At 40.3% G+C, this 12,112-nt stretch overlaps 2 pseudogenes; both read left to right on the plus strand.

The window, feature by feature from the left end:
• LOC102873935 overlaps nucleotides 1-3,161 on the plus strand; it is a 12,545-nt pseudogene extending 9,384 nt beyond the window's left edge.
• A 1,335-nt stretch (nucleotides 3,162-4,496) lies between these two features.
• Nucleotides 4,497-6,405, plus strand: LOC102874341 (annotated as a pseudogene).
• The last annotated feature ends 5,707 nt before the right edge of the window (nucleotides 6,406-12,112 follow it).

The raw sequence follows: 12,112 nt of genomic DNA on the forward strand, positions 1-12,112 counted from the left end.
GCAGGATAGAGCAGGGTTTAGAGCTGTTGTGCATAGGGTCGCTATGAGTCGGAAACGACTCGATGGCACATAACAACAACAACAACAACAACAAGCAGGAAGTTCTATTGTATATAGCTGACCTAGTGCAAATCACCTTTTATTTTCAATTTTTTTAAATTAAAAAAGTGTTTAAAGACATGCCAGTGGATCAACCTTGAGATAGAATAGTAGAAAGAGGATAAAATTGTAGAGGAAGAATATATGAATAAAGCCTATAAATAAGTGTGAGATGACTGGTCAGAGGGGAAGGAGAAAAAATTCAGGACAGTGTCATGTTTCAGAAAAGAGGACGGTATTCAAGAAGGAGAAAGTGGTCAGTGATTACAAATGAATCGGGTTAAGAGTTTGGGATGAAATTGGGTTAGAACACTATGTTTAAGAAGAAAAATTTCAGAAAGGAGGACAAGCAGGCAGGAGGGCTGAGTGAGGGGGAGAAAAAAAAAGAAAAGAATTTGAGCAGCAGTGATAATAAAAGAAGAACCAGACTGGAGTGGTTGGTGGCTTAGTGGTAAGGAGTTACACTGTCAACTCAGAGGCACACAGCTCCCTGGGAGAAGTCCTGTGCTGAGAAAAGTACTGCCTCTGAAAACCTGCTGCAGGGTCATCTATGATTAGGTTCTGACTTGATGATACACAGTAACAACAAGGGATGAATAAGAGGTTATGATGATATAGTGGTTAAAGTTCTTGGTTACTAATAAAAAGATTAGTGACTTGAATCTTCCAGCTTCCGTACTGTAGAAAGATGTAGAAGTCTGTAAAGACTGTTGTTGGATAGTATTGAGTCGACTATGACTCACAGAAACCCTGTGAACAACAGATCTGAAACCTGCCCTTTGCTGCCCCATCTCTGATGAGTCCATTGCTATAGTCACTGGTTGATTCATTTTACTAAAGGCCTTCCTCTCTTGTGTGGACCCTCTACAAGACATCCAAAATATGTGAGATGAAGTTTCACTATCCTTGCCTCTAAGAAAGACTTTGGCTGTACTTTCTCCAAGTCATATTCATTTGGTTTTTGACAGTGCATGAGATATTCAATACTCTTCTCAACATCACAACTCAAAGGCATCAATTTTTCCATAATCTGGGCAGCAGATTTAGCTCTCTGATTCTTCTGTAATCCTTATCCAGCTTTCAAATAGCAAGCCTTGAAAAGACCATGATTTGGCTCAGGCACACTGTCATTATTGCCTCTTAGAAATTCAGAGAGGTCCTTGACAGCTGATTTCTCTCTTTTTTTAAAAAAATAAAATTTTATTTTAATTGTGATTTTTTTAATTTTTATTTTACTATTTGTGTATGTGCGTGTACTCTCAAATCAGATCTGACTGGTACAAGAGGAGATTGTCCCTCCTTTCCCAGCAGAGCATCTGGTGGATTTAATTGTGATTTTAACGAACATTCACAGAGAAGTTAGATTTTCCTTCATTCATTGTTGCACATCTTACCCTCTTGCCCTCACCTTTTTAAAATATTCATTCATTGTTGCAGATACCAGCTTTTTCTAATGCAACACATTGTTTGATCTCTTGACTACTGGTCCTATAGATGTTGATTGTGGATCCAAGTAAAATGAAAAAAAAAAATCATTGGCAATTACAACAGATCATCCAGGAGGCTGGGCTGTACAAGTAGTGTGGCATCAGGATTGGAGGAAGATTCATCAACAACTTGCATTATTCAGATGACACAACCCTGCTTGCTGAAACTGAGGAGAACCTTACAATGCCTGCTGCAGAAGATCAAGGAATGCAGCTTTAAATATGGATTGAAGCTCAATATCAAAAAAGAAATATTATCACTACTGAGCCAATTGACTGCATTATGATACATGATGAAGAGATTGAGATTGTTAACAGCTTTAATTTGCTTGGCTCCACAATCAACACTCTTGGTACCAACAGCCAGGAAATCAAGAGACGAATTGCACTGGGAAAATCTGCTGTCAGAGACCATTCCAGTGTACTGAAGAGTAACAATGTCAGTCTGGAAAGTAAGGGGCACTTGATCCAGGCCATAGTCTTTGCAATTGCTTACTCTGCGTCAGACAGCTGGACATTGGCTAGGGGTGATAGAAAGAGAATCAATGCCTTTGAGCTGGGTGCTGGAGAAGAGAATTGAATATACCATGGACTGCCAGGAGAACAAACAGAGTCTTCCTAGAGAGGATGAAGCCAGGCTTCTCCTTGGAAGCACGGATTCTGAGGTTTCATCTGACATACCTCAGGCATGTTGCAAAGAGAGACCAGTCCTTGGAGATGGACATCATGCTTGGAAGGGAGGAGGAATGGAGAAACAAAGGGAGACCACTGATGAGATGGGACAATACAGTGACTGGGGTAATGAGGGTAGGTGTGTCAGAGACAATAGAGTTGGCATGGGATAGAGTAGATTTCAAGGCTGTTGTACATGGGTTGCTATGAGTTGCAAGTAACTTGAGAGCACATAACAACAACAATTATGCTGTTGCCTATTGACTCAGTGGTGAGGACTTTTGTTTTCTTACTGTTGAGATGTAGCCCTTATTGAAGTCTGCAGTCTTTGAGCTTCTGCAGCAAGTGCTTCATAAGTGTCAACTGTTTAACATAAGGGATTTTTTTTGGTTAGGTTTTTTCCTTCTCTGTGACAACAGCTTTACAGGGCAGGGAGTGTCTGAGGAGAAAGACTGTAAAGTCTGTACTCTTGTGGCCCTTCCATAACTCAGGCATATGAGCCCCCTCCCAGCCCTGGGGCCCTTCTGCATCTGGTCAGAAAGACAGAGGATTTGCTGTCCATCCAGGGTCCTATGCTCCCAGGCTGGTCCTGGTGGCTCGCTGGGCTTGGAACTGTGCCATCAGCTGAGCTGTGACTTGAGGCAGGTGTCTCCAGTGCTTCAGAGCTTTCTAGAAGTCCAGGAGCAGCTGGAGGAACACCTTCTCCAGCTAGTTCACCTTCATTTGGGGCTGGTCCTCAGCGTGGGCCTACTGGACCCTGCAGATGTCCCCCTCCACCATGAAGATCCTCAGCATCTTGGTCGTGAGCTTCAGGGTGTTCGTGTTGATTTCCAGAAGTTGGTACTAGTCCCCTACACAACTGCTATCTCTATGTGCCCTTCAGAGCACCATCATCCTCAGTGAACAATCCTAGAGAGCCATTGTTTTTGTTGTTGATTGCGTTCGAGTCAAGCACGACTCATAGTGATCCTATGAACAAAAGGCCTAAAGCCCCTCTAAAACTATCGATATTTATCAAAGTTCATTGAGTTTCTGGAGGCATGTTGTTTAGGAAGTGGATGTCACTCCTGCTTCCAAAAGAAAGCCATAATACAAGTTATTAATGATTGTTCTTTGGTCCCTGATTTGCTCTGCATACAGATTGAATAGGTATGGAGAAAGGCCTTACACACATCTTTCATGATTTTAAACCATTGGGTTGTTAGAACCCTGGCAAATTGGCTTTTGAGGTAGAGGGAATGGAGGAAAATGTGTAACAGTGAATGAATGAAAATCCAACTTTCATGTAAATTTTCATTAAAATAACAATAAAAAATTTAAAAAGAATATTCACTTTTTTAGCCATTGTGTTAAGCTCCACTGGGGACATGATCTCCAGCTACCTTATTTGCAGACACATTGTCTTGCAAATCATCAACAGTCATGGGGCCAATATAAGAGATGCTTTCCATACTGAAAAAAGGTGGTGATGGTGATGGAGAGATCCTGGAGATCAAGGCCACAGTTAATGGTTTTGTTTGCTGAATAATTGAAGGAAAAACTGACTTAGAATTGCTCTGAATATTGGACCAAATGTTTAGTAGAAATAGGTGCAGAAGCATGAGGGGTGGTAGCCCTGATGATGTAGCTACATGTGTGGTGCTGTGAATATTACTGATGAGCACAGTTCCCCTTTATAAAGCAGGTAGAAGTCACACTAGGCCACCTCCTTCTTGCATCTGCTCCTTTCACAACCATTCAATGTTCCTTTTTTCTAGGTTTCACATAAGCACAATTAAGTGTTCTAGGTTTCCCATTCTTCTTAATGTTAACCTTAATTTGTTTTTATTCACATAATCAAATGGCTTTACATAGTCAATAAAGCACAAATAGACAGCCTCTTCGGAATCCAGTTTGTGTTCTGTCAGATCATTGTGGATGTAATGTTCTAGATATTTTTGGATAATCTTTAGCAAGATTTTACTTGTGTGTGATATTAGCAAATAGAGGGAATACTATACCAAAAAAGAAATAGCTGTCATGTCACGACACCAAAAAGAACTGGCTGACAAGGAACCATTTCAGGAAGTAGATAAAAAAAACCAGTGGTTAAAGAAAAACAAACAAACAAACAAAACCCCAAAGCCATGGTAATGCAGGAAGGACTGAAAATTGTTCTGAAGGCATTGGTGAAAAATATTATTCTAGAATTCATGGGATACCAATCAACATGTTTCAAGAAACAAATGCAGACTGAAGATGGTGGCCGCCATGGGATGGTTGCTCTGGGCCTCATTGCCAGACATGTGAGCACCATCCCTATGGGCATGTCCATCTCTGTAGCCTTTAGGCTGGCTGCTTCTGGAAGAAAGAGCTTGACCAACTGGTGGTCTGGTTTCCCTCAATAAAAATGTACCTTCAGAACTAAAAAAGAAACAGCCAAGAAAGTGTGACGTTTATTAAAGCAGCCATGTTCCTGCCCCTCTCAGGCTCTCCAGCTATGACTTTCCCACTATATTTAGATGCTCCAGAAATCTCTACTTAGACATTTGCCACCTTCCTTCATCAGAAAAGACCGGTTTCCTAGGCTTCTCTAATTTTGTCAGACCCACTCAGCTTTCTGGAGACTCCAAGTAACAGAGCCCCTTCTCTCTGGAATTCGAGTCCACACAAAAATCCCAATCTGCAGGTTTCACAAGTCACCAGCCAGGGCATTGACAATTGGTCTGTACCTAGAGCAACAGAAGGAAGAGGGTCGTGAGCGGGAAGAGGCCATGTGTGTGATCACACAAAGGCTAAACCTCTCTGGAGGTTCAAATCCACTGGTGCCCCCCCCCAACAAAAAGATTGAGCAGTCTCCTCCTGTGCAATTTTCAGCCTCAAAACCTCAATGAAGAGTCAGTTATGAATTGGTTCCACTTTGATGACAATGGGATGGAGATAAATTGCCTCTAGGAACAACTACCTTCTTTGCACAAGACCAGACGTGTCAAGTAACCACTAATGAATGTATTGACCAGAGATTCTATAGAAGAATCTTACTCAAAGGGGGGGAAATGCAGAACAGAATTTCAAATCTCACAGACTCTAGACTTTCTGGAACCTTGGAACTTAGATGAACCTTTGGAACTATTACCTTTAGACAATCTTTACAATGTAAACAACAACAAAAAATACCTCCTTGAGTGTTCTTAAAAATCACACAATAGTTTAAATAGTGTGTGGGGAGGGAAAGAACATTTTGCTCTTTTAAGAGCTAATTATAGGGATTGAAATGACAACAGCAGTCCCAAAGAGCTCTTAGGGGATAGGAAGTTTATGTTACTAGAAAAGGGACAAGTGAGAAAGGGTAAGTGGTTGCTCAACTCAAAGAATGTAATCCATGTTAATGAACTGTGCCTGTAGAAAGAATGGAATTGGTGAATGTTTGTTATGTATATCCTTATATCCTTAAGGTTTTGTTATGTTATGAATGTTTTGTTATGTATATTTTGTATTATATATTCTCCAAAACAAAGTGTAATTCAAAGAAAGAAAGAAAAAAATGTACCTTCAGCATCAGTTCCTTCTTGGCTCCTGTCATTACTCAACATGCCCCCTATTTCAAGGGCAAAGCCATGGTCAATGGAGAGTTCAAATCTGAGCCTTGATGACTTTACAGGGAAGTACTTGGTGCTTTTCTTCTACCACTTGAACTTCACCTTTGTGTGTCCTACAGAAATTTTGGCATTTAGTGAAAAAGCCGATTAATTTCATGATGTGAACTGTGAGGTTGTGGCTGTGTCAGTGGATTCCTACTGTAGCCTTCTGGCCTGGATAAATACATCTAGAAGGATAGTGTATTGGGCCATGTGAACATCCCACTCCTGTCAGATTTAACGTAGCAGATCTCCCAAGGCTAAGGTGTGCTATTGAAGGGCTCTGGTATTACACTAAAATGTCTCTTCATCAATCAACCCCTTTGGTGTCATCAGCATGGAAGAGACCCTCTGCTTAGTGGAGGCATTCCAGTTTGGGGAGGCCCATGGCAAAGTTGGCCTGGCCAACTGGACACCTGATTCTCTCTTCTACAATCAAACCAAGCCCAACTGTTTCCAAAAAGTATTTTGAGAAAGTCAATGAGTCACCCATGTGCATCTGCTTACACCAGAGAAGAACCCCGAGTTAGATACTTCAAAGGTGATTGTTTGGGGAGGCAATGCTTGTATTAATAAATATTACTCTAAATGTTTTTTGTGACCTGGCTAAAGGTTTTTGAAACTTGGTTAGCTGCAGTGTAAGGAGTCTTTTACCTGCAATGTCTCTGTGGCTAGTTACAATGTCTATTCCTCTCTTCCTTGGATCATGTCTTCAATGAGAAAAAGAAACTCTTCTCTCTTACTTGAAGCATACTCCTAAACAGTAGGACAGACATTTACAGCTTCTGATCAACATCTTTAAATTGTCTCCTTGAATTTCCCTGTATTAAACTGAATTTTCTCTTAAGATCAACAAAAATCATTGTTTTCAAGTTGTTAGCTTCTGAAGTCTGCTCCTGCAATGGATGGATATGTGATTGAAAGAATATATGAATCATGGTTTGAGGAAAACACAGTGACAAAGTGACTTCCCTGGTCATGCATAATCCCTATCCCTAGTACCATGTTTACACTGTTCACTTGTTTTACTTATTGATTAAGAGTCTACATACATTTCTAGATATTGCTTGGATCTAATGAATTGTTGTTGTTATTATGTGCTGTCGAGTCACCTGCGACTTATAGGGACTTCATATAAAACAGCCCTAAACACTGCTCTATACTGTGTCAATCTTACTGTCTCTGACACAACTACCCCTATTACCCTAGTCATTGAATCAGTCCATCTCATCCTGTGCTGTCCTTCCACCCTCCCAAGTTTGATGTCCTTCTCCAAGGGCTGGCCCTTCCTTGTAACATGTCCAAAGTATGTCAGATGAAGCATCAGAATCCTTGCCTCCAAGAAGCAGCCTGGATTAACCTCCTCCAGGATGAACCTGTTCATTCTCTTAGCAGTCCGTACTCTTCTCCAACACCATAACTCAAAGGCATCAATTCTTCTTCTATCATCCCTAGTCATTGTCCAGCTCTGTAGTGCACAGAAAGCAATGACAAAGACTATGGCCTGGCTCAAATGCACCTTAGTCTCCAGACTGACACCATTGCTCTTCAGTACTCTGGAGAGGTCTCTGACAGCAGACTTTTCCAATGCAATTCATCTCTTGATTTCCTGGCTGCTGGTGCCAAGAGTGTTGGTTGTGAAGCCAAGCAAAATAAAGTTGTTTACAATCTCAATCTCTTCATCATCTATCACAATGCTGTCAGTTGTCCCAGTGGTAATAATCTTTGTTCTCTTGATATTAAGTTTCAATCCATATTGAATGCTGCAGTCCTTGACCTTCTGCAGCCAGCGCTTTAGGTCCTCCTCAGTTTTAGCAAGCAGGTGTGTCATCTGCATAACGCATATTGATGAATTTTACTCCAATCCTGATGTCACATCCTCGTAGAGCCCAACCTCCCAGATAATCTGTTCTGCATATAGATTGAAAAGTCATGGAGATAGGACACATCCCTGACATACACCCTTCCCAATTTTGAACCATGCAGTGTTTCCATGCTCTGTTCTGATGACTGCCTCCTGGTCCAAGTACAGGGTTCATATAAGCATGATCAAGTATTCTTGGATCCCCATTCTTCTCAGAGTGAAGAATGAATGATAAAGGATATTTATTGAGGGGGTGGGGGGATTGTCTATCAATGAAGGAATTTTTCTTTTCGTTTTCAGAGAGAAAAGCAAACTGAGGGCAAGAGGTGGGTAGGGAGAAAAGTGCAACAGTGAATGAATGAAAAACCAAAATCTCTGTAAATGTTCATTAAAATTAATAAAATATTTTTTAAAGAGTATATTTATATATTGCCTTCTTTCTTCAAGTGCTCAATGTAAAGTATATAATGAAAAAAAAAACTTATTTAAAAAAACAACAAAAGCAGATGCAGCCCTGGATGTGCTCACAAGTCTGTGGCGAGAATTTGAAGACAACTATCTGGCTACCTGACTGAAAGAGATCCATATTTGTTCTCACTCCCAAAAATAGTAATCCAACAGAATGTGGAAGTCCTTAGAAACTCAGAGGGCAGCTCTAGTCTGTCCTAAAGGGTCACTCTAAATTGGAACAGACATGACAACATACCTGTTTTTTGTTTTAAGGGGTGAATAGAGTGCTAGTGACACAGTAGCTAAATGCTGAAATGGTGGCTCAACTGTTATAAAACAGGATTGACATGGGGGTTGGGGGAACTAAGAAAAGCTGGGGTAAATAATGAACACTGCATTTAAATCAATGAGGGATAGAACTGTCTAAAAGAAATATATGATTAAGTATTATTTGCATGACAACAGTCCAGAATAAGAGATGCATAGCAAAGTGGACTGGAGGACAGAGGGAGGGAGGAAATTGTGCAACAATGAAAGAGTCTTTTTAAAGAGAAAAGCTAGCTGGGGGTGAGGGGTGGGTATGGAGGAAAATGTGCAACAACAAACGGATGGATATCCAAGCTTTCTTAAACTTTTATTAAAATTAAAAAGAAAGCAAAGGAAAGTGAAGCAAAGAAAAGAGAAAGAAGAGAAGAGAGGAGAGGAGAGGAGAGAAAAAGAAAAGAAAAGAAAGAAGAGAAGAGAAGAAAAGAAAAGAAATGGTGGCTCAAACCTGTCAGTAGCTCAAAAGTGAAAGATATGACTGTCTACTTCTGTAAAGACTAACACCTAGGAATTCTATGAGGATGTTTGACTTGGTCCTACACTCTGGTGGCATATTGGTATGGAGCTTTGATGCCAACCCAAATTCACCAGCTGCTTTGAAGGAAAAAGATGGTCAATCTCCTCCCATGTGATTTACTGACTCTGACTCCACAGCATATAAAAACAACATAGGATCCTTATGAGTTAAGCACAATGGTTTTGGTTTAAAGTGTGGTTTAAGGGATAAATTTCAAGGTCTTTGAGAAAGGTTTCAGAGCGCTTGAGGAACACATAAAGTCAAAAGAGAGTTTGCTTGTTTTATTTTAGGTGTCCAGATAGGAGAAGCTGGAGTATTTGTGGATAAAATCCCTAGGAAAAAAGTAGATGGTACAGGAAAGAGAGAGGATGAATAAAGGTGGGAGGTTTTTAAGAAAGTTAAAGAGAATAGATGCAAATAGCAGAGAAAATGTGACAGACCAATTGCAAGTAGAAGCAAAAAAGAGAAGATATTGATTCAGAAAGGGCCAAAAATAGATTGAGGAAAATGACACAACATGAAAACAAGCTGTCAGTCCCTTGAGCCTTTTTGGACCTGTTGCAAATGGATTTCTGTTCCTGTGAGACTGGATGACCACTTAAGCTTTAGGGTTTCAGATTCTCCAGTTTCACCACAATAATTAGCTACTATGCTACTATATTAGCATACTTATTGTTGCTGAATCAGAAGGAACTCACAGCAGAGACTACAGAAGGTTTTCAGAAGCTCTAAATTGCACGAGAGGAGATTGCCCATTGTTTTCTCTTGGAGAAGTTGGTGAATTGGAACTGACTGGTTTACGCAAATCAACACAATCAGTTATCATCTCACACCAGCAACAATAGCAAAAGTTAAAAAATAAAAAAAAATGCTGGTGATGATCTTTGACAAGAAGATGCAATCAAGTAGGGGAATAAAAGCCTGTTTAATAAATGGTGCTGGAAAAATTAGAAAACCATCTGCAAAAAAACTGAAGCAAGAACCACATTCACACCATACACAAAACCAATTTAAGGTGGATCAGGGACCTAGGAGTAAAACCAGACTACAAAGTTTAGCAGAGAAAAACTAGGAACAACTCTAGAAGCCCTGCCTGTGTCATGAGTGGAGTTTCAAGCATATTAAAAAAAACTACAATCTGAAGAGGAAAAAATAGATTAAATGTTGTTATGTGCCATCGAGTTGCCCTAAACTCTGCTCTATCCTGTGTCAATCTTACCGTCTCTGACACACTTACTGCCACCACCCCAGTCACAGAATTGATCCATTTCATCGAGGGTCTTCCTCTCCTGCGCCATCCCTCCACTCTCCCAAACATGATTACCCTCTCCAAGAACTGGTCCCTATTTACAACATGCCCAAAGTATGTCAGACAAAGCCTCAGAATCCTTGACTCCAAGGAGCAGCCTGGCTTCATCCTCTCCAGGACAAACCTGTTTGTTCTCCTAGCAGTCCATGGTATATTCAACATTCTTCTCCAGCACCACACCTCAAAGGTATCAATTCTCTTTCTATCATTCTTAGTCACTGTCCAGCTCTCTGATGCATAGTACACAACTGAGAAGACTATAACCTGGATCAGGTGCACCTTAGTCTCCAGCCTGATGTTGTTACTCTATGTACTCTGGAGAGGTCCCTGACAGCTGACTTTCCCAATGCAATTTGTCTCTTGATTTCCTGGCTGCTGGTACCAAGAGTGTTGACTATGGAGCCAAGCAAACTAAAACTGTTAACTATCTCAATCTCTTCACCATTCATAATGATGCTATCAATTGATCCAGTGGTGAGAATCTTTGTTTTCTTGATGTTGAGCTTCAATTCTTATTGAAGGCTACAGCCCTTGACCCTCTGCAGCAAGCGCTTCAGGTCCTCCTCAGTTTCAGCAAGCAGGGTTGTGTCATCTGCATAACGCAAGTTGTTGATGAATCTTTCACCAATCCTGATGTCACATTCCTCCTCATACAGCCCAGCATCCCAGATGATCTGTTCTGCATACAGAATGAAAAGGTATGGAGACAGAATATGTCCCTTGCTTATCCCCTTCCTGATTTTGAACCATGTGGTGTCTCCTTGCTCTGTTCTGATGACTGCCTCTTGGTTCAAGTATAGGTTTCGCATAAGCACAATCAAATGTTCTGGGATTCCCATTCTTCTCAGAGTCAGCCACAGCTTGTTGTGTTCCACATAGTCAAAAGCCTTTGCGTAGTCAATGAAGCACAGATAGACATTCCTCTGGTACTCTCGGCTTTCTGCTAGATCCATCTAACATTAGCTATAATATTATTCTAACTAGCTAGATTAAATGAGACCTTTAAAAAAAAGCAAATCCCTATGCACATTAAAAAACCCTTCTTGAACAGGACAGAAAGAAAGCCTGCAGACTGGAAAAAAAATATTGGCAATGACATATCTGATAAGGGACTCATACTTAAAATTATAGAATACTTCAACACCACAACATGAAAAAGGGAAACAATCCATTCACAACATAGGCACAGAATATGAATAGTCACTTAACCAGGGAAGAAAGTCAAATGGCCCACAAAGAGACTAAGAAATGTTCAATATCCTTAGCTATCAGAGATATGAAAATTAAAACAACAAAAAGATATCTCGCTCAGCAAAAATAGTAAATTATCTGGGCAGCAAACATAAAAATGACGGTGACAATTTGGAAAAGTTAGAATTCTCATTCACTGATGGTCTAAATATAAAGTGGTGCAACCACAATGGAAGGCAGACTGGCACTTGCACAAAAACTCGGAAATAGAATTATCTATCATTTGACCCATTCTTCTTAATGTTAGCCATAATCTGTTATGATTCACACAGTCAACTGTCCTTGCAAAATCATTTTTTGGTATTCTTTTCTTTCAGCCAGCATCTATCTGACATCAGCAATGATATCCTCCATTGTGTCACACAGCCTTTTTAAGTCCTCCTGGAACTTCTGGCTGTTCCCCATTTGTGTACTGTTCTGGCCATTTTTTTTTTCTATAATTATATTTTATTAATTTTCATAAACATTTACAGAGATTTTGGGCTTCCACTCATTCATTGTTGCACTATTCTCTCTACCCTC

The sequence above is a fragment of the Elephantulus edwardii genome, unplaced genomic scaffold (assembly GCF_000299155.1).
Source record: "Elephantulus edwardii isolate Elephantulus edwardi_28Jun2011 unplaced genomic scaffold, EleEdw1.0 scaffold00111, whole genome shotgun sequence".
In the NCBI taxonomy this organism is placed as follows: domain Eukaryota; kingdom Metazoa; phylum Chordata; class Mammalia; order Macroscelidea; family Macroscelididae; genus Elephantulus; species Elephantulus edwardii.